The sequence below is a fragment of the Peromyscus californicus genome, unplaced genomic scaffold (genome assembly GCF_007827085.1).
Source record: "Peromyscus californicus insignis strain IS unplaced genomic scaffold, ASM782708v3 Scaffold_23__1_contigs__length_62951481, whole genome shotgun sequence".
Lineage (NCBI taxonomy): Eukaryota > Metazoa > Chordata > Mammalia > Rodentia > Cricetidae > Peromyscus > Peromyscus californicus.
In genome coordinates this window covers 39,993,438-40,012,088 of record NW_026294534.1, presented here as the reverse complement: position 1 = coordinate 40,012,088, position 18,651 = coordinate 39,993,438, and the positions used below count along the sequence as shown (strand labels likewise).

Sequence of the window (18,651 nt, the reverse complement as noted above, 5' to 3'; positions counted from 1 at the left end):
AAAGATCGATGAACATTAGAAATGGACAATTTACAACCATAATCCATTTAGTTATGATTGTTTATGAAACTGCATAGGATACAAATTGTCCCAACAAGTTTCTTTAAATCTCTTCTGTACATCTGCAAGGAAAATCAAATTGCTTAAAGCTAAAAATAGCTTTCTTAAGATAAGAGAAACCACAATTGATATTTAGAAATCACAATTTTGATGGCATGGCTAAACTTGATAGCGTCCATAAGTAATTATTCGTCGCACATTAGCATGCAATGTCTAGCCTCTGTAATTTTCTAAATTTTTGTTACCTGGTCCATTTTATTTGGCACCAAGCAGTATCTGCCTTTTGTGGTAGCTGAGAAGGTTAAATGATTTAACGCTCATGAGTCTTCTAGAAGAGTGCTTCATGCTTCCCCATAGGCACCACTTGTAATCATCCCTGTCAAGTTCCAAATGTACTGTGGAGTCAGGGTTTGTTCTGGTTGCAGGATCTTCTCCCTTGATTCCCGCCCTAGAGTCAGCTTGAACCTCCTGGCTGCGCAGGCACACCCAGTTCGCAAGAGAATCCTAAACTTTTGAAGTGGAATGGACTCTGAGATTCATCATACTGAGTTTAGAACTCAGCACACAAACCATTATGCTGTGCTCTGTCCTTTTTCTTAGACATGACAGCTCAAAGGGACCGATTGCACCATGCAGAGCCCTGGCATTTCATGTCCACAAAACTCTAGGTGGCTTAAAGAGGGGTGACATCTGAATCACCTGCAGGGATCGCTAGTGTACTAAATTTAATCACCTGCAGGGGATTATAGTACACTAAATTTAATTATCTGCAGAAACAGAATCTAGTACACTAAGTTTAATCACTGGGAGGTACTCCTGATACGTTGAGTGTCACTGGCACACTGAGAACATTCCAAAGAGTCATTCTTAGGAATAAGTGTATCTCCATCTAGAGTAACCAGAATTCTTAACATCTATTCATAACAGGAAAAGGCAGATTTTGGCAGGTTTTCATTACTAATGTTTCCAGGCAAAAATTGAGTATCATGTGAACTCCATTGCCCCATGGCTTTTGTAATCACCTTGGCTCTAACCAAGTCAAGAAAAAAAGAGAAATAATTGCTTTCCAGCGTGGACCCTGCTTGAATTTCACAGCATTCCAGTCTCAGGACACAAGTTCCTTTCTGAAACACACCCCTTGATTTTCCTGATGTCAGGCTCTTCTGAAGATCACTCCCTCTCCCCAATGACTTCCTCCCCCTGCCCATAAGTGAGTCTGTCCCTCTTCCTCCTCTTTACGTGCTCCTGTCTGCCTTCTGTCCTGATCTCATCAGATTTCATTGCCTTACTAGTCTCTTCCCTGGAACTCAAAATATTCTCTCCCTCTCTCTCTCCATTCTTCCACTACAGACTCTCCAGAGACCACTCCCCCCTGTCCTTATAGTTCATTGTGTCAGCCAGTCCCAATGAAGACAGAGGCATGGCACACACCTTTCTTATTCACTGCTGAATGCCAGTCACATTGCTACCAAAAGATTCAGTGTCTTGTATGAAAAGTTTCTTCTGCGTTCCAATACCTCTAAAAAAAAAAAAATTCTATCAACCTGAAATGAATTAAGTCCCCCCCCTTTATGTCCATGTGTTCGAAGGCTGTAAGAGTTTGTCCTTGGCACCTGAACGGCTCTCCCCACCCACTCCTTCCTATGGCAGCTGGCATCTTGCCTAGTCTGGAAAGTGTGATCCAGTCCCCCCGTTGGAAGTAGCCTTTTCTACATTCTAATCTCAGAACCTCTACCCTCTTTTAGGAACTCGGCCATCTGAGATGTTTGTTGCATTTGCTTGTTTACCTGATTTTCTTGAGAAAGAGCTTTGCCTTGCATTGCTACAGCCCTGTACTACGTACACAGGTGATGGCAGTATAAACTTTTATTATGAATGGGTATGTGAAAAACAGCATCAGGGCAGGCCAGTTACTCCACAGTTTCTGTAATCTCCTTGGGTCTAGCCAAGTCAAGAAATAAGAGATTTTTTTTTTTTTTTTGCCTGAGCATTTGAGTGAATGACTTCTTTTTTATACTTAGATTAATATACCAAAATAAAGACTAGACACTTAAAAGAATGTTTTATAGCATAACACATTTCTTCTTTGTTCTTCTTCTTCAGGATTAAACCACACTGACTCCTTTGTTTCGGTGACTCAAGCAACCTGCCACCCAACTGAGGAAGAATATACCTTTGGGTAAGTACCATCAACATTTCTAAATCATACTGCAATCACAAAGCTCATGTTTTCTTGCCTCGTTTTGGTTTAAGCCCTTTCTCTCTCTCTCTCTCTCTCTCTCTCTCTCTCTCTCTCTCTCTCTCTCTCTCTCTCTGACATAAACACACATAAAAATGAATGAAACTTAAAAAAACAACTTCAAGGTCTTGGTATATTTGGAGAGAAGATAGATTGAGTGTAGAAAAATTTTAAGAAAAATTATGGGTTTTTGTTTTTTAGACATTAGCATAAAATCTTTCAGTTTTGTACAATGCTGTGGAAATTCCATATCTTTCCGGAAGGAATTTATACTTAGGGTAAAATGTCTTGAAATACAGCATGCATTCTGCAAAATGTGCACATTTCTGCGCAGCCCCATGGATTTTCACACACGGAGAATGTATGTACCAGCAACAAGACTCAGTTAAACGGTATTAACTTCACCAACAATCCAGTGGAGGCCCGCCTCACTCTCCCCTGCTTCCCATCTCACCAATGTCTCTCCTTCCTGTTAGGAGTAACCACAAACCAAATTTCTAACACTGAGAATTGTTTCGCCATTCTGGGAGCAACTTAAAATTAAAAACAGAATGAGAAGCTATGAGCAAGAGGGTCACGTGACTTCCGTCCATGTAATAGCTGTTTCTCAGATGATTGGATGGCTAAGTGGGCTGTGTGGCTGTGATCCTGAAGTCCCCGCACACATCAGCTGTTTAATTGAGGGTCATTGCTGACTCAGCACCATATTCAGTGCCCACCCACCCCCAACCTTTAATATTTGTGCTTAATAAATTATAGCCTGCCCAAGATCAGGAAAGGTGTTCATCATATCCAACATTTACAATAAGTGTCTTTTATAATTGGAGCAAAAAAATTCTCTCTTCACATTAACCGATTAAATTGGCAATTGACGTGGGATGATGATTTTGCATGAATCACTCTAAGGAACCACGAAAACAGAATAAAATACACTTAGATCAACCAAAGGCTTAATAACACATTCCTTGAAGACTCCATTGTACTTAGCATAATAAATGAGAAATAAGATCACAATTTTGTATGCCCAGGAAGATACCTATGTCACTAGCCATTTACTATGGAAGGATTACTACCAAGCTCCTAATTCCTTACTGATTTTTAGACTTCTCCCTCAGGAATAGCAGCTACATTCTGACACCTGAGTGTCTCACTGATTCAGGTAGGATCATGATGCTTGAATATTGGAGAGAAAGATAAGATTTCTTCTTACTCAAAATTCTAAAAATAAATTGCTAAATTTTATGATATCTCTAAATGTTATAGATACTTCTACTCACATTATTAATTTTTATGTTAGTGCATTTCTTAAAATAATGTCATTCATATATCATCTCTTTACATTTATTGCCATTAACTATGTGCAGCATTTGGTACAGTCTTGTACATCACATGGTAAGAATCTGCTCCACAGAGGAACTGCTTGACCTAGGCCCTAAATTTTAGAATATATATCAATTTAAAAGAATCTGTAGTCCTGCCTTATATGTCACCGAAATACGTTCTTAAATGTGTGGTAAATCTGTCTTTAGTTACAGGAATTACACATGTAAGAAAAATGCTTGAAAACAATAATTCCTGATCAAGTTTTATGTACACCTAATGTATTTCTATACATCTTAAAGGATTTGTATGTCATAGAATAGTTAATGAATTGAAAAATAAAAAATTGATATTAAAAGACAACTTGACGGTATTCCAGCTTTTTAAAAAAATGGTAATGTTTACAAAAATAGAGAGTTGGACTATATTCCATTCTGCTATCAATATGCGTAAGTGTGAAAAACAAGGAGCTCTTTCTGTGGTGAAGACAAGGTCAGTCCCCCTCACGCACCCACAGTCGGCCACTGCCGTCTCATATCTATGATGGGATTCATTTGCCCTGTCCTTGAACTGTGTAGCTCTATGCAGAGGGCACAATGTCTGCTTTATTCACTTGGGAATTCGTCATTCGCTGAGATGGTTCTTAGCTTCATCTGTGCAGTTGAATATGGCAGTCGTCATGTATTTGTTATTTTTCTATTTGGTAGCATTGAATTTATCAAATGTGCCTTATTTAATTATAATTTTAGAAGACATAGGGCTTGTTTCAAAGTTTTAGATATGAATTAAGCTGCTGTAAAAACTTTTAAGAAGTCCTTTTGTGATGACACATGAATACGCGTGTGTGTGTGTGTGTGTGTGTGTGTGTGTGTGTGTGTGTGTGTGTGTGCATTCATTTCTGTTCAGATCATCTCTGGGTCACAGAATGAGTGTGTTTAATTCTATGAGAAATAATGTAGGAATGCCATGTCTTAACAGACTGCCTACCCCATTATATACTCCCACAAGAATGTCTCACAGTTACATTTCTCCCAGATCTTCCCCTGCATTTGATGCCATTAATCTTCTGGTTTCGGAACTCTCCTTGTCTCCCTGGAGTTTTAATTTACACTACTCTATGACTAGTGGTGCAGAACCCATTTCCATCACTTATTAGCTGTTTATGTATTTTTTTAATTTTGGAATATTTCTTCAAAGTATCTTGTGCATTAAATGTATTTGACTTGTTTTCAAAAATGTATTTGAGACATAAACTCTTTGCCAAATATTGTCCATTATGGATATTTCCACCCCATCTAAAATTGGTCAGTTTTCTTAACTATACTTTCAAGGTCTTAATTACATCCTATTTTCTTTTATACTTTGTGCTTCTGTGTTAGTTAAAGTTTCTGTTGCTGTGAAGAGACACCATGACCACGGTGACTCTTATAAAGGAAAACATTTAATTGGGGCTGGCTTGCAGTTTCAGATGTTTAGTCCATTATCATCATGGTGGAATATGATGATTGTATTCATGTAGACATGGTGCTGGAGAAGGAGGTGAGGTTTCTATATTTTGATCCAAGGCAACAGGAAGTGAACTGGGTTCCACACTGGGCACAGCTTGAACATAGGGTACCTCAGAGCCCAACTGCACAGTGACACATTTCCTCCAACAAGGCCACATCTACTCCACACCTCCTAATAGTGCCACTTCCTATGGGAGCCATTTTCTTTAAAACTACCACATTCTACTCCCTGGCCTCCATAAGCTTATAGACATACCACAATGCAAAAAATGTGCTCAGCACAACTTCAAAAGTCCTCATAGTCTCATATATAATATTCTCAAACTTGTTTAAAAGTCTAAAGCTCAGAGTCTCTTCTGAGATTTATGCAATCTCTTAACTGAAATCCCCTGTAAAATCAAAATCAAAAAGCAGATTACATACTTCCAACATATAATGGCACAAGATATACATTACCATTCCAAAATGGAGGACATGGAGGATAGTGAAGAACTACTGGACCAAAGCAAGGCTAAAACCCAACTGGGAAAATTCCAAACTCTGCATCTCCGTGTCTGATGTCAAAGCCCTCTTCAGATCTCTAACTCCCATCTGCTTTGTTGACTGTAACATACTTCTTTCTCTTGGGCTAGTTCACTCTCTTTTAACAGCTTTCCTTGGAGGGTATCCCATGACTCTGGCATGTCCAACTTCTTGGGGTTCCCAAGACAATCCAGGCTTAAACTTCCCAGGTTCACAAAACAGCATCTCTAAGCCTCCATTCAGGACACCCCTGATACATGCCTGAACACAGCACCTTTCCTTAGGTGTGGAGGAAGATTCCATAACCCCTTTCTTCTATCCTTGACTCTAGAACCAGAATGATGTGACCAAAGCTGCCAAGTTCTGCTGCTTGCTGGAGCTGGAACATGGCCCCCTCATTCAATAACATCTTCACCAGCTTTCTGTTTTCGGTGGTTTCCTTCACTGTCTAAGCTTGGATGTCCTGAAACAGGATGTGCCGACCAGGCTGGCCTCAGATCCATGTGCCTTGCCTCTGGAGTGCTGGGATTAAAGGAATGCAACATCACACCCCATTAGTTCTAAGCTTTTCTTAATTTGTTTTCACAAGCTAAAAACTTAGCTGGGTGTGATCTTACCCTAAGGTCACCATTTCCTTTATTTCATTTCTTAATCTATTTATCTCCTTGAACACAGGACTTCACTCCACTTCTTGGTGATCCTTTTCTCCTCAAATTGTACATTCATTTTAAATTTTTCCTTGCTCAATTGTTCCACTTCATTATAAATCTTCATTAGAGTTAATACTGATAACCACATAACGGAGTCTATACTAGGCTGTTCTGAAATTTCCTCTGACAATGGGATTTATCCAAATCTTTTCACTTTAGCCTCAAGCAGACTCTTCAGACAAGAGCAAAAAACAACTACATTACTCACCAAAATATCACAAGAACAATCTCTGGGCAGCATACTAAAATTCTTCTCCTTTGAAACGTCTTTAGCTGGACATCACAGTTCAAATCATCCTCAGTACCACTGTCTTCCATGTTTCTACTAGTATGGCCCATTGATCCGTGCTTGAAGCATTCCACTGCTTTCCTAACCCAAATTCCTCCAAGCGAAAGCATGATCAGGCCTATTACAACAATGCTCGAGTCCCTGGTACCAATTTGTGTTGGTTAGGGTTTCTATTGCTGTGAAGAGACACCATGACCAAACCAACTCTCATAAAAGAAAACATTTAATTAGGACTGGCTTACAGTTTCGGAAGTTTAGTCTACTATCAGAATGGTGAGACATGTTGGTGTGCATGCAGACATAGTGCTGAAAAGGAGCTAAAGTTTCTACATATTGATCTGCAGACAGCAGGAAGTGAACTGTGTTCCACACTGGGCACAGCTTAAGCACAAGGGACCTCAGAGCCCACCCCCATAGTGACACACTTGCTCCAATAAGGCCACACCTACTCCAACAAAGCCACACCTCCTAATAGTGCCTCTCCCTATTGGGGCCATTTTCTTTCAAACTACCACAGCTTCTAACATCCTCTCTGGGAAACATATGCCAAAACCAAGTTAAATATCTCTATATAGTACTGGCACTTAAAATTAGATCTGTTACCTTGAATTAATTGCATGTGTGGTGTGAGGAAGGTCTTAACGCACATCTTCATATATTTATGCAGTTTTTCTAGTGCAATTTATTGATAAATTATTCCCTTCCAAATTAAATAATTTTGATTCCTGCTTGAAAGTCAGTCGATCATCTATGTGTACTTCTGAACTGTGATTTTATTTCATTAAACCATCCCATCAGGTCAGTTAACCCAACTTCCTAGAGTACCATGAGCCTTTAACTGTGATGAGATAGATCACCAACTGTCTTCTTTCTTATGATTTCCTTAGCTGTTTTAAATCCTTTGTATTTTCATATATGTTTTAAGATAAGCCTACCAACTCTACAAAGAAGAGAAATAGCTATGATAACCATGTTTAGTCTCCCAACGCATAACCCATGAACATGTGACAATCTCCTCTCATTAAATCTATCTTCATACTTTACACTTTTCTATTGGTGCTTTCAGTCATCTTTCAAGTATATTCTTAAATGTTTAATCTTTGTATTATAAATCAAAGGGGCTTTATTTCTTCTCTATTGTCTGTTTACAGTATATAGATATATAATTGAGTTTTGAAGTATTAACCTGTGTCCTAAAAACATTCAAATCTCCTTATTATTTCCAGTGAGATTTTTGTCATTGTTTTTCCTTTGGATTTTTTAAAATAAACTTTATTATAAGAATTTGCAAATACATAAAAATATCACACACCAAAATTGATCAGACTGTAAATCTATACAAGTTAATGAACAATTAGAGTTACCATTGCTGTATTATGTAATTAGTCATTTTAATATAATAAAGAATTTTACCTCATCATTTACAAATTTTATGCTTCTTCTGTCTTTTTCTTCTTTTTGTACAGTCTTAGACTATTCAAACAATGTTGAACAGGAGTGCTGAGAACAGACATATTTGTCTTTTTCCTGTTCTTTGGAGGAAATGTTCAATGTTTTATCATTATAATATTGATTTTAGACTTTGTGTGAAGGCCGTCTCAAACAAAGAAAATTTATTTGTATTCCTAGTTTCTTAAAGTATTCTATACAATAAACAAATATTGAATTTCTTCAAAAGTTTTTTCTTCCTGCATATACTAAAATGATCATAAGGTTTGTTAATTTTCTGATAAATTGGTAAATAAAATAGATATTTTCAGAGCTAACTTTACCCTGTATTCCTTTTACATCCCTTAATTAATAATGATGTATGGCTATCTTATGTCCTCCAAAGTTTGACTTGATGATATTTTTTAAATAATTTATTTTATTTTTTATTTATTCAAGAGAGATATGAGTCTCTATCTTTTCTTGAAATATACTTTTGGTTTTTAATAGCAGGGTGCTGCTGGCCTCATTAAATGAGTTGGAAAGTATTTAAGTATTTCATCTTATCTTTTCTTAAATAATTTGTGTAGATTTACCTAGTCTGTAAAACTTGTGTAGATGATCACAAGAAAATTCATCAACCTTGAAGTTTCTTGGTAAAGAGATTTCTAATTATAAATCCAAATAGTTAAGATACAGAGTTATCAATGTTTTCAGCTTTTTTATGTGTTAATTTTTATCAGTTGTACTTTTTCAATGTTTCTACTTCATCTGAGTTGTCAAATATATCCCCATCAATGTCCATAATCATCCTTCCTCACCCTAAAAACACCCTAAAAAGTATGAATGTACTGTGATCACATTTCTTCTTTCATTCTTGACATTGGTGATTATTAGTGTTTTCATTATTGGGTACATTTGAAGTTTATGTCAGCAGTTCTTCATGAACTAGCCCTTTATTACAATGACATATCCCATTCATCTTAGCACTCAAAATGGCTTATCATTAGCACATGCCCATCCTCTGTGTAAGCATAAATTAAAAGAGAAAGAAAGAGATTGGTTCTCAACTTTGCAATAAACATCCACTTTTTGCCTAACTATATGTATAACTCACAGAGAATCTCTATGCCAAGGAAATGCCTCTCTCTATTCCTACCTGTGTTTGTTACTTTTGAATCTGTGTGACCATACCACCTGACAGAAAAGAGAAGGCAGATTTACTTTAGCACATGGTTTCAGAGAGTTTCGATCTATCATAACGAGAAAGTCACGGCAAAGATGCCCAATTCCTGGTAGCAGGGGTGTGGAGTAGAGGCTCTTCACATCACAGATTCTTCTAAAGAGTCCAGCCAGCAACAAATCCACTAAGAACTGCTTTCAAAGGCCTATTGTCAATACCTACTGTTACCAGGTCGGCCTCCTTCCCAAGAGCTTCAATAGATTCTCAAAAGAATACTACCAGCTGGAGAACAAGCATTCAAAACATGAGCATGTGGAAGACATTTCATATTCAAATCATAACACTACCCTATTCATATTCCTTTCTGGTATCCTGCCTTGCAAATTCCAGACAATCCAGCAACCTGGTGTCTTTTATCAGATGCCTCTGTTTGGTGATGACACAGCTCTCTACTTTGGCTTTATTTCTTTTGACGCCATCTGGAAACTGCCACAAAACAGGAAGCCAGAACAAATATTGTATTCTCTTCATGGGTTTCCCTTCTATGGAGAGTCATAGTCCTGACTGCATGATATTATTGCCTCAAAACAGTATTTTTGGATGTGTGTTCAGTTTTATTGTTCTTTACAGTGAAAGAGTATTCCCAGTGGCAATTACTCTATCAGGCCAAACAGAAGTCCTTTGTCAATATTTTATTATCAGGTCAAATAAATATGATGAGTCTCTGTCTTCACTTTGGCAAAGTTAAAAGACATCTCATGATCTTCAAACTCTAGACAAATGAAGTAACAAATAAGGTGGACACCTTTCCCAGTTTCTTAAGGTGACCCCATTTTAATGCCTCCTGTAAATAGCTCCTCATTTCACTCTCAAAAATGTCCCAACTTTTGTAATAATTTACCCACATATTCTAATTATAACACTAAATGCTATATTGATGATTTTTAGAATGAATGCCCTATAGTTAAACATTACCTTCATCATAGAACAGCTTCAAATATTCAGTTTATTCTTTCTAAATTACATAGTTATTTCCGTTTGAGGAATAACTTTCTTCTTTAACAGATTGCATACAACTGACTGTTCATTATCATTGAAATAAGTTCCAAATGTGATCAAAATATATATTTCAAACAAATAAGCTGTACACAGAAGCCATACTTTTATTAGAAAATGGTTTTAGGTAGGATCCATCTATCCCATTTGCTCAGAAACGTGGGCCTTTTAAGAAGGACGTTTGATTTGCTTGCTGTAGTTGTCTTAGCTCCATGAACTCTCTGTCTAGAGCTGTGGCTTGGAACCATGTGACACTGGGTAAAGGTACCTAAGTGTTATTGGGAGGAGCAACTAAGACATGTTACTACTTCTGGATCCTCTTTTCTTCAGTTTATGAAAGTCTTAGTCATTTCCACATCAGGTATGAGGAGCTGGGATTCTGAAAGACACTAGGGAGCTTGAATACACTCAAGCACCTTCAGGAAAAGGAAGATACAAAGAAAAGTATTTCACACTTTTTTGAACTCAAAAGAATGAGTGGCTCCAGTAAATTTGAGAGCAAATGTGTTGTCATTGGCCATAATTGTGAGCCCCCTTGTTACATTCCTAGTCACACTGCCCCGTCTGGGTAACTTAGTAAGTATGATGTCAAGTTCTTGTTCACTGTTTATTTTTCTTTGAAGGTACACTTAGTTAATGCCAACTGACAATGTGAATGGTTACCCAGTTATTTTTCAATCACCAAGTTATATATCATATTGAAGACTGTAATACATGTTGAACTTTCAAATCTTATGCAAATATGTTGTATTTCCATACAGTTCCTCTCCAGCAATTTATTACTTTATGTTTTTACACTGAAACCTATTCATAACCTGTTTAATGCCAAGCCTGTGCCTCAAGAAAAATGTGGAGAACACTTTTCATTAAGTAGAAGATTTTCTTTGAAGGCAGTCTTCATTGAAGACTTAAACTGTTAGTCAGGGCCATGTGTTTTGAGAGTGGCAGCTTGGGTGCTGTACTGTGTTCCCTCTGTTTTAAAACATCCTGAAGGATGCTGTCAGCTCGACATCTCTATACCTAACATCTACTAAATCAGATCAGGCCATTTTTATGTAACGGTTTGCAAATGTGTTTTTTTTGAATGTTAAATCTGTTTCTATTTTTCAATCAATTTAAAATGTGTAGAAAAAGTGTTCTGATTGTATATTATCCAATTTTCATCAGCTGCCGGAAGGAAATGCTGTGAAAATCTGTGATTTAAAACCCTTAAAACTTCTGCTTGAAATGCATGTTTTGTTAAGAACATTAGATATGCAAAGTGTTTTAAACAGAATTTTGATGTCTTTATTAATAGCATTTAAAAGTTTTAGGATTTCAGATATTCATAGATTTTGTTCCCCTTGACTTACAAGGTCAAATATTTTAGATATATATTTTTCTTCAGGAAGATGGTTGAGATTGTAAAGGGGACTTGAAAAAGAAAGGGAAATAATTACATTATCAGTAATAAGGCAGTGCTCTTATTATTAAGAGTTATTGGGAAACTGTATTTATCATAATATATATATATAATCATAAATATCAATAAACACTTTAACACCCCCATTATAGATAAATCACTTGCCTATGAGCTACATGAAACACAAAAACCTTGCATTCCTGATTTTGTGATCTAGTTGAATAAAAGCTGCCAAAGGGGGTGCTTTCTTAAGTGCTATTAGAGTGTAAAGGGGGAAAAATATCCCTTCTATACTTCATGACTGAAGTGGGATTCAAGTAAAGAACAGAGGCAGTGCATCATAACAGCTCACGGTTGAAATAATATTGAATTATAATAAATTTAAGTACATTTTCATTAAGACTAAGCAACCTACATTTGATATGAAAAATTAGTAGTAGCAGGCATAAAATAAACTAGTGCAACAGATGATTTTCTCTTTTATGGTTATATTTGGTATCATATTAATTGAGGGGAAAAAAGACAAACCTGTTCATTAATACTTTGTTTAGTGATTTATATTTAGCTGTTCCTGTTCTGTCAGGATTCATGATCATCCCTAAGTAAAAGATTGCCAAGGGAAAAAATCATGATCAAAGCATGTAGGAGCTATTTCCTCTCCTAAGGCAAGCCTCAAGTAGAGAATAGAAATCTCATGACTCCATTCTGACTTATGTAGCCCTTCAGTATACTTCTGTGGCATTAGATCAGGTCCACAACAGTAACTAACACTCTGGTCCACACATTTTTTTTTCTATAAGCCTACAGCAAGAAGAAAGGGCAAAGAATTTGCTAGCCCTTCCTATCAGAAGCCTGGGAAGAAGTATCATTAATGTACTTTGTTTATATACCCATGGCCTGATGTTGTCAAACACACACACACACACACACACACACACACACACACACACACACACGCGCGCGCGCATTTTCCTACCTGGTGATTGCAAATGCATTTGTCAGATGGATGTATCTGTAGCCAAGTTAAAGATGTGGGTTGCTTTTGTTATGGTGACAAAGCCATTGGAGAGTAGAATAAGCATATAGAAGCTTCTGTCACTCCTACTAAACATTTTTGATGTTCATAATGCACATTATGGTGTTACTAACTCAAGATGAGCCTGCCTGGTATTTGCATGTGACATTATACAGAAGGGATATTGTTTATTGGGCTTATGTATTCTAAGTACCAGGAATGTTATTCAGTCCTTAGGTAGGATCCACCCGTGCCAACTGTGTGCCTATAATGGAATTATGCAAGATCATGAATGGCTATTAACTAGGGTGTGAATGGTAGATAATCTAGCTGCGTGGCTAATTTACACATTGTGTGTGTGTGTGTGTGTGTGAGAGAGAGAGAGAGAGAGAGAGAGAGAGAGAGAGAGAGAGAGAGAGAGAGAGGAGGCTTTGGGTGAATGATAAACAGATAACTATACAGGTAATAAGTTGTATGGTTAGGATCATTGGAAAACAGTATAGAAAAGAAGGTGGAAAGAAGAGAAAAAAGAAAATTACACAGAGGACATGGGGGGGTGGGTCTTAGCAATGTATTGATATCTACTCTGATCCAAAGGTACATCTCTCCATATTGACTATAATTGTCATAGTATGGCACATGATTCTGTCCTGAGTGCTGTTTTGTTTATCAACTGTATTATTTTTGTGGGTGGTTATTTTCACATTTATCAATGCTTGGAGTTTACCTTACACACCATTCTGAGGAAGCTTTTCGTTCTAACAATTGAATACAAGATGACTGCCTTTGTTGCTTAGCAAGGAGATGGTTCTAACACCCTCCTGATTTTTCTCCCTCACCCCCTCCCCACAGTCCTTACTTCCTCTTGTCTTCCAGCTGTACTTTCCTGTCACCCTGTCACCTTGCGACAGGAATCAGCACCATCAAGTGATCTAAATGGGAAAGACCAATATTCCACACACTGTACATGAGCAGAGGCCTCAAAAAAAAAAAAAAAATCACAGGAAGAGAATGAAGGAAGAAGAGGGAGGAAAAGAGAGAAGGAAGGGAAATGCCCCTAGGATTTGTCAGTGAGGTTTTCCCCAGCCACATTATGTTTTCAGTAGTCCTCTTAGCCAATGTGGAGGAATGCTAATTCCCGGTTCCCCCTGAGCAACCCTGAGCAATATTGCAGTCTCGCAGAAACTAGGTGGAATTGAGCGAAGGTAGAACCGCAGTGAGGGAATTGGCTGCCAACTCAGAGAAGAAGGTGCCAAGTGAGCGACTCCACTCCTAACACTCTCACGAGAGTCGATTCACCATCTACAGCCTCATTAAATCACGTGAGGGCGTTGTTTTTAAAATTTGGTGCACAGCAATAACTCCAGTCAGGGAGAAAGAAAAATCAGGTTTTCTTGAAACATTCCTGTGTTTATCTCACCCATTAAATAGTAGAGATTGCTATGTTAGAGGCCCAGATGTGATGCTATGACATTTAGCAGAGGCCTCATACTCTTATTCCCTCTTATAAAATTAGTAGGCACACTTGTGGCATCTAGTTGATTGCACACGCCAAAGTGATCTGTCGAATACCCCCACCTGTGAGCTTTATCCACACACTGACGTTAAGGGGCGGGGAAGTACAATTGTTGTTATTTTTATTTTTATTTTCATGTTCAGTTTGGGTTTTAAAAATAAAACGAGTGAATTTTTTTTTTTAGTGTGTCTAAGTTAATTTTTCAAAATTCAACACTCGCAAGTCAATGGAGATGGGATAAATAGGCTGGGATTTTCATTTGCATTGCCCTTCCTGTTCTCTGAAATAATTTATTATAATTTTCATGAGACTTCGTAATATTATTCATTCACTTCATAATTGAAACGTTGTTAACTTCTGCCTCATGTTGATTGCTGACCTATACCCGCCAAAGGCACCTTCCTCTGTGTCTCTCCTTTCCAGGTATGGAAGTTAGCAAGTTCGATGTCCAGTGATCACCTTCATGTGTAATTCTAATCACACTGAATCACAAAATGGAGAGGAAATTCTGGGGGGCTTCGGGGTGAATTAACCAATGGAAGACTGATTTAAAGCTTCAAATATGAGAACGCTGAGAATTGTTGAAGTTTAAAAATAGTAAAAAGGCACCAGAGCATGAAAAGATGGTTTTTGTTTCATCGGCAACAACTAGTTTATCACTCTGATATAAAAATATTATTAAAAATTAATCAGAGGCAACTTGTCATACTCAAAACACAGTATCATTGTGATATGTTAAAAAAATGAAGAAAATTGTTGCCAGTCAGAATAATGTTTGATATTTAATATGTGCTAAATAAAATTATATTTGGTGAATTAATTTATAAAATAAACACAATTGAGTTTGGCAACATCCTGTCATGGAGTGGGGAAGAGCTCATGAAGTACTCACCCTTCCTTAAGGATCTATAGGCTGCTAATGTTTCTGGGGAACAGAAAAAAAATTCTTTAGTGGTATAACCACTGGTAAATTGCACATGCACCTATAAATGATTCCTTGTCCACGTTCCTATAAGAAACCCTAATTAAATTAATAACTGTATAACTGGTGGGTTAAAAATAAATAAAAGGAAAGAAAATCTGTGAAAGCAGAAACTAGCTGCTAAGAGGAAAGATCTGTGAGAATGGGAGGAAGTCAAGGGAGGGGAGAGAGAGTAATAAGATCAAACTACATTTTATATATATATATATATATATATATATATATATATAATATATATAAATGAAGATGTCAGGACGAAGCTCAGAGTGGATGATTAGCACATGCTAATAAACTTGAAAAATCTATTTACTAAAACTGTACCCTACCTTTGAACACTGATTAGGAACAACAACAAAAAAAAGATATGCTCTCTTGCTTGCAAAAATATTCCTGTAAACAAAAGAGCTCCAGGTTCCCTGGTAAGTGACAAGCCCTTCATCCTTTGACAAAGGCAGTAAAATCCATGAAGCGTTTGAGCCAAGCTCCTCTGAGGACCAGCTTCAGTAGCCAGCCCCCAGTGGATCTCAGAGAGGTCAGAATGAGATCAGTCCTGTTCCTGAAACGTGTCATGTTCCTTTATTTATTGTGTAGTCTACATTCTGTTGTTTTACTTGAACTAATTTGAATATTCACTGAGACTCACTAAACCAGTACACAATCAAATAAGTTTGAATTAGCAGTTTGAATGTAAAAGTCCTTCCTTCATATTCTCATTGAGGAACAGCGCCATGCTAAATCCCCTCCACAATCCCAGGGAGAAATAGTCTCTTGCAATCTTGATAAAGGAGTAGTTGAATTTTGGGGATTCTACAGGATATAAGGGTAAAACCGTGTATAGATATTATGGTTAGTGTGGTGTTACTTCTTTTCAGTTTTTCAAACCTGAAACCAACCAACAACAGCTAAATCTATGGAAATGATTCACAAAGAGAAGGTAAAGTACAAAGTAAAGGAATTTAAGGAGGCCAGATTTAATTAGAATAATCTAAGTGTGAGCAAACCTATTTTGCCAGGGCAGGGGGGACTGTTCGGAACCAGGCAGGGAGGGGCAGCATTGACTGACCATGATGCTTCAGCATTATCTTAGGGCTTGAAAGATTGTATACCTTGAAATCATCCCCCCCCCACCTCTCTCTCTCCCTCTCTCTCCCCCATTGGTTTCCATTGCATTACTTACGTTAACATAGTTGGTATGCACTAAAACTATGACAAGCCGAAGACATGTGAGTGAGTGGTATGAGTGTGTTTCTTGGGGACTTAAAGAGCTATGACAGACACAAGGTCTAAACCCTGCCAGGCCAGATGTTAACCCTTGGGTTCCCTGGGTCTCTAACCCCGGCAGCCAAATGAAGTGATTATGGAACGGTAACACTTTGGCTAAATGATTAATGTACTCATCCTTTACTGAGCAGCTCGACCATATAATTAACCTAATTTTTAGTTTCAGGCTTTTGACATGCATCCTTCCCAATTAGGATGATTATCTTTTACATTATCCCTCACATTCATGTAACTTCTGGGATTTTTTTCTTCATATACTCCTGAATGAGAGGAAAATATGCACATAGCTCCAAGTCAGAAATTGAGGGCTGAAAACACCCTGGTGTAATTTTTAACTTAATTCTGGAAGGTCAAGGTTTTAGATAAAAGAACATATGTTTCCAAGGACTTCCACAGGCCTCCCTATTTTCCTGTAGAGTTCTGCAGCAGTAACCTGGTCCTCTAGCCTCTGCCATCATTATAGAAAACCCTGTTGTAGAGGGCGTCTGTTCAGTTCTAATAATAGATTTTAAGGGAGGGACAGAATTGAAATGAGAGGCAAATGGATTAATTATTCCTCTACATGGGAGCCGGGAATTCATTCATTACGTTTGTTCCTCGTCATTTTGCGTATGCTAGGGCTTCTGTAGAGAAAGCACACTAAGTGAGAAATGAAAGAAATGAGCTAGCTCCCCAACCTTGTAATTTCTATTTAAGTATTCCAGAACATAGAACAGTCTGCCAGACAGGCTACTTCTTGAGTTGCAGGGTAGAAATTTATAAAGCATGTACCCCTTTTCAATTGCATCGTAGTCCTTCTAGGAAAGCAAAACTAAGACCACAGACCTGAGTAATAACCCTAACTCTGCACCTCTCTGGTTATATTATTTTGGACATTTAGCATCAAAGACCTCATTTGTAGAAACAGTGCATTAAAACCAATTATTTCTAAGGTCTGCAATTCTAAAATTTTATATTTCCATATAATTATAGGCTCATGTTGCTGGAAAGGGCTTCAGTGATATTTCCACAATCCATTCACCTACTCCAACACCGAGAACTGAAAATGGGAAACATAACTGTAGTCCTAAGTATAGAAGTAATTGCTTAAAGCCATCAGAATAAGCTCTTGATGGTAGTATTAAAAGAAACAGACCAATAGGGTATGGAATTATTTCAAACCAGTCACTAAGTTCAAGTTCACCAGAGCCTTAATCTTGGACATTACTAATCAGTATTTTGCTATTGTACTCTTAGGGCTTTTAAAAATCTGTACTCCTGGAAGGTCCAGCCCTACTCAAATTAATGGCTTGGGTTTTGTCTTCATTCTGAATTTGTAAGCTCTTATACTGATTGAATGTTACACATTTTTACAAATAACTTTCTTTGCTTAAATAATGTATCTATTTAAAATAAAATAATAAATCTAGTCTATGTAATATTGTAAGTAGTTGGTTTAAAAGAGTCTGTTTATCTTCCCAAACTGCAGGCAGGCCAAAGACTGAGACCCAGTAATCAATACAAAACATGATTAAAAAATTCTCTCTGTGCGTGTATGTGTACATACACGTTTTATATGTATGTATATTTGGTTGATTTGAAGAACGCTTAATTGATTCATCTAGATCATCCTTGTTAGATGTGCTCAGCAAACCTAATGAGCACACTCATCTTATCAAACAGCATGTTCACTGATAAAAACTGTTTTAAACTGTTATTTATTTACAGTTCAACTCTTTTCACCAGGAATTGAAAGCAATATGCAATAAAAAAAAAACCTACAGTGATGTAAACTATACATAGCAATAGAACATTAATACTAAGGACAAAAAAAACCCAGAGAACATAAATGTGCCAATCATAAGATGAGTCTTAAGCTGAGCATCACATTTCGCTGGAGCTCTCTAGCAGACGGGGGAAAGAAATGGAAGCGTGTTCAGTACCAAGGTCCTCATTAGAAGCTAGCAGAAAGCGCAGGGTCCCTCAGGGAAAATAACACATCTTGATAAACAAGTGAAATAGTTGTGTTCTCCAGACAAAACCATGTGGAGCCAATCTTGTTGTTTACAACTGTACGTGAATTTGTCATTTTCTCATTGTATCCTGATAGCCAGCTCTTTACCATGGTTCACTTAGGATTCTCTTTTGGAATAGAGAAATA

The 18,651-nt window shown here is 37.4% G+C and overlaps 1 protein-coding gene across 1 annotated transcript in view; it reads left to right on the top strand.

Moving 5' to 3' along the window:
* The window catches only part of Tenm3 (teneurin transmembrane protein 3), a 2,633,929-nt gene that overhangs the window by 1,749,556 nt on the left and 865,722 nt on the right, over nt 1-18,651 (top strand). The window contains 1 exon segment of the mRNA XM_052752285.1: nt 2,164-2,239. The gene's annotated coding sequence lies outside the window, so the exon portion shown is untranslated.